Here is a 5135-nt window from a genome sequence, read left to right as displayed (position 1 = left end):
TCACTTTGGTTTCTGTTGCCTCATTTTACAAGGCTTGCAATTAATATTTTATTCACTTGATGGAATGTAGGTTTCTCTGGTTGTGGTATGAAATGACAGCAGATATGAGGTTGCCATACAATAACATTAATTTTAAAAAGGGCTATTTGGCATCCAGATGTCAGCATTTTCTTTTCTCCTTTTCTCCTTTTCTCCTCTTTTCTCCTCTTTTCCTCTTTCTCCTCTTTTCTCCTCTTTCTCTTTCTCCTCTTTTCTCCTCTTTTCTCCTCTTTTCTCCTCTTTTCTCCTCTTTTCTCCTCTTTTCTCCCCTTTCCTTTCCTTTCCTTTCCTTTCCTTTCCTTTCCTTTCCTTTCCTTTCCTTTCCTTTCCTTTCCTTTCCTTTCCTTTCCTTTCCTTTCCTTTCCTTTCCTTTCCTTTCCTTTCCTTTCCTTTCCTTTCCTTTCCTTTCCTTTCCTTTCCTTTCCTTTCCTTTCCTTTCCTTTCCTTTCCTTTCCTTTCCTTTCCTTTCCTTTCCTTTCCTTTCCTTTCCTTTCCTTTCCTTTCCTTTCCTTTCCTTTCCTTTCCTTTCCTTTCCTTTCCTTTTTCTTTTCTTTTCTTTTCTCCCTCCCCTCCCCTCCCCTCCCCTCCCCTCCCCTCCCCTCCCCTCCCCTCCCCTCCCCTCCCCTCCCCTCCCCTCCCCTCCTTTCTCCTTTCTCCTTTCTCCTTTCTCCTTTCTCCTTTCTCCTTTCTCCTTTCTCCTTTCTCCTTTCTCCTTTCTCCTTTCTCCTTTCTCCTTTCTCCTTTCTCCTTTCTCCTTTCCATCAGTGATACAGTTGTGGTGTCTTTGACCTATGAAAACAGGTTCTTGTCTTCAGTTGCTGTGGGAGCCACTGGAGGGCAGTGGCTGGTCGGTAAGTAGCTGATTCCACCGCTCTGGGATTACTCTTCTGACCAATTCTGAACTTCCCGAGGTTCTTGTACGGCTGCACCTGTCTTACAGTGTGTTCCTTGCATTTAGTAGATGGTTATAGTTCAGCACCAGATGCATGTGTTGTGGATCCACTGGAATTGAGGGAAGGAGCTTGGTGTAAAATGCTCAACATACTATAACCTCTACCCAAGGCACTGCCTTGCCTGTCATCTAAGACCCTCCCAAGTACAGGGCAACAGCCACTACCTCAGCTGTTGGACAATATGGTCAATGAGATCTTTCAGTATCCTGTACTGTGTACCCAACAATGTTTGTTTCTGTTGGGTGTTGAAGCTGAAAGACTTCGGGAAGGAACAGGAGCACATTGTGCTCAGTTTTGTCAGTTTGTACATCAGCCAAAGGGGTGGGAGGCATCACAAGTGTTTATCCAGGGAAAGGAAGCTCTGCTACTTAGTGTGGGACATCATACTGTAAAACAAGTACGGTTTTCTTGGTGACCAGAATAATGCATTGTCTGCTGAAAGCCTCAGAGCAGTTAATAAAACAAGAGCAATGTCCTGATCCATCATTTACACATAGGGGTACTGAGAGGAGTAAAGATGGTTGCCCAGCAAATCTGTGCCTGGATGCATTTTATTCCTAATTTTAAGACAGAATTTTAGTCATTAGGTCATTTCTTGTGGTACTTTTATCTCAAAATTATATTTAAGAGTGCATGAAATCAACCAATAGAATAAATAGTATCTCAGACATACCATCCAAAAGGGCTTAAATGCTAATTAGCCTGTGTCAACAGCAAAGTAAAAACCATCACAAGGGAATTAGGATGAGCACCTTTGTTTTATGTATCTTCTGAAGGGATGGTGTTTTCTCACTAAACCAGTGCAAACAGGTTGGGCGTCTCTCATTGTCTGACTGCAAATAACAGCCAGACTGTACAAGAAACATGGCAGACAAGAAGTCAGGGTCCAATGGCCTTTGCTGATGATTCTTCATAATGCTCCCAGCCTGGACTTCATTGTAAGCCTGGAGTCATATGAACGAATTACAAAGATTCCACAGCAGTGAAATTGGATAATGCTGAAATAAAATGTCTTGGAACACATGGCACATCATATTATTAGAAAGCATAAAACTGTTTATTTTCTGCCTATCTCCTGGCTGCATGGATTTTTCTACTGTGATTTGCCATGAGTTGATAGAAATCTGAGCACTAAAAGGTAGCATTTCCATTTTGAATAATGGATGAGAAGAGCATCTGCCTTCAATCCCAACATGTGCAAAGGAGAGGTGTTTGGCATTCAGGTTAAATGAAACACGGTTCTCTCTCAGTCTGTTCTAACTTGATTTTAGATCCCTGCTTTGGGTAAGGACTTTGAGATACCCTTGATCTGTCAGTCTAATCCTGCTCTTACTGAAAACAATTGCAGGACTAGATTTTGAGAGGAGAACAATAGGGTGACACCCAGCATAACAGTATCTCTGTCAGAGTTCCCCATGTCTAAATTGAATTTACCTATTGGTTATATTTTCCTGTTATTTACAGTGTCTGTTTTAGATTCAGTGAAGGGTTATTGTAGGGACATTGGGAACCATTTGTTAATTATTTTTGTAAGTTACTAGAAACTGTGAATTACTGATTTTAAAAGTATGCTCTTCCTGTAAGTTGCTGAAGGAATCAGTGAATGATAAATAAAGTGACCTGTGTGAGCAGTCCTGATTGTTTAGGTGGATGTAGCTGCCAGAGTCTCCTCAGTCTAATCCAGATTGCACCCGATGTTGGTGTTGCTGTTTGCTGCTACACTGCATGTTTCCTTTTCTCGCCTGCATGAGAGTCATGTAGTGTCCTTCACCCTACAGCTTTTCTTCGTGCCTGTTTCAGCTTCCTTCTCATCTTCATGTAGCTGCACCTGTATGTGCTGGTTTGTAGTGAACCTTGTGAAGAGTTCTTCAAATCAGAAGGTGGATGTGTATACACACTCACACATGCTCATCTACACAGGTAAACCCCTACTTACCTTGCTTTTGAATGTTTGTGTGCACAAATAAGCTTTTTAAGATGCTGGGAATTTTGCACAGGACTTTAGCAAGGCCACCAAGAGGATTAATGTTCAGCTGCCTTTGCACTAGCTAATGTCTGTCTATCCATTTAAAGCTGTCTGGCTGTGAAGCTAGTGCATAGATTTCTTCCAGCCTGTCCTCAGTGCCTGGGATGGCAATAAGTCTGGTTGGGATAATTGAAAACATTGCTACTATTTCAGGGGAACAGTATCACATCCATGCTGCCAGTCCCTGAAGCTCTGAAATGCCACGTTTGTAAAGAATAGTGCATATTTCATGTTCAGGTGAAAATAATAGTGACATCAATTGAACTACTTTGCCCTTTCTTTCTCCAAATCCAGGTTTATTATAAACCCTATTCTTGTCATAGGAACATACTTCAGCTCTCAGTGCGATAGATTTTTTCTATATGGATTGTGTTTTTGAGGACTTGGTGAGTATCTTTCAGTTTGATGATTACTGAGCACAGGCATGTGGCAGGCTCAGAAAGTACAGCCTTGGGGATTTTTAGTTTGCTCTTTTGCTATTTAAAGACTGGAGAGAGCTGGAAAGCAAGCCAAATCTGTTAGCAAGCACTGGCTGGGTTCCTGATCTACATCATTTTAAATACTAGTATTTGAAATGCAAAGTCAAACACAAGCACCTGCATCACAGCTGCTCAGGACTGTGAGGCACTTTTTTTTTTTTTTTTATGCTGTTCTTTTTTTGTGGTACCCCCTCCCTGTATTGTTGCATTGAGAAATAAACCTACGTGTATTGTGATCCATGCTTTAGGAGGCTCTAAATAGTTGAAAGCAAAGTGAGCACAAAGCAAGCTGCTCTGTACTGTGATAGCTGAGCAGAGCCAACCTTGGCTGTGCTTGTGCTTTGGATTAAAGCCCAGGTTTTATAGAAGTATTTTAGTGGGTTTTTTTAACCAAATTAATATTTTTTTTCTAATTCCCACTTACCCTGCAGATTTGCAATGGAATGTGACAGAGATGCTTTGGGTATTTTGTTGTTTCTGGACTTTTATAAAATGAATAGATGTAGATGTCATCAACATCATTTTCTTCAAGCTTCAAGCTAGGTGATAATTGCAGTAGTGCTTAGTCGTGCCAGTCTTCCCTTGTCTTTGTTTAGTCTTACCCTCCTATTTTCTTTATCGCATTTTTTCAGGCTGTAGGCTACTACAGATAAGGAATACCTCTCATTACTCCCAGAGCTTTAGCCAGCATGGAAAAAAATGGATCAGCATACTGCCATGTGCATTTAGCCTTGTCTTAATGTTTGATGCCCAGCAGAGAGGTTAAGTGGAATAAGGTCTCCTAAGCTTTCATACTCTTGGGTTTAATCCTTGTGCCACTCCCATCTTTATTAATATATTGACTGTTTTAAAATAGCAGAAGCTCAAGCTGTTTCTTAGTGGTGTTTCCTGATGCAGTTGCTCGGGCTGCTTTAAGTCTCTAGAACAGGTGATCACACCAAGATCTTGGTAGCTAGCAATGGTCTTTAACCCATCACTGCTTAAGCTTTGTAACAAAAGCTGCATATGTTGATTGTAATGTATTCCTGCTCTGGAGCTGCAGTACCCTACACTTTGGTGTAGTCCACCTAGTTACTATACTCACATAATTCCTTCCCCCCCCGAAATTTTATCTCCATCTTCTGAATGACTATAAATTATTCACAGATGCATTAAAAACTGGTAATTCAGCTCCTTGAAACCATTTGACAGAGGAATGTGCAGTTTCCAGGTATGACAATTTCCAGGTGTGGCAAAGACAATGTGGATGCCTTGACAAGGCTGGGCAAGGCTAGAGCAGCAGAGGTGTTTGCTAGCAGGCACAATTAGCTTTCTGAAAGCAATCAGATTAGAGTGGAATGGGGTTGCACTGCAAACCCTACAGGTAAATTGTTTTAAGTGTTAACTTGTATGTAAGTACTATGTGTGGAGAAGAGAGGGAACAGAATGCAAAGTATTGCATTTGTTAGAACATAAGGAATTAGCCTAAGTCAGTTTTAACCACTGCAAGAGATGGTAATACAAGAATATGCCCTGAAATACAGAAAGAGTGAAGACAAAGCTGTTGAGAGTTGATTGAAGCCCCTTTTGGCCTGTCAGTCTGTACTAGGCATGGCTTCATGGTGACATCTTAGTGCAGCAGTGTTCCTTTCAAAACTA

Source organism: Chamaea fasciata, unplaced genomic scaffold (genome assembly GCF_029207755.1).
Source record: "Chamaea fasciata isolate MVZ Bird 193981 ecotype frontalis unplaced genomic scaffold, bChaFas1.0.hap1 SCAF_1, whole genome shotgun sequence".
In the NCBI taxonomy this organism is placed as follows: Eukaryota; Metazoa; Chordata; class Aves; order Passeriformes; family Sylviidae; genus Chamaea; species Chamaea fasciata.
The sequence above is the reverse complement of the archived record's forward strand: the minus strand, read 5'-3'. Positions refer to the sequence as shown.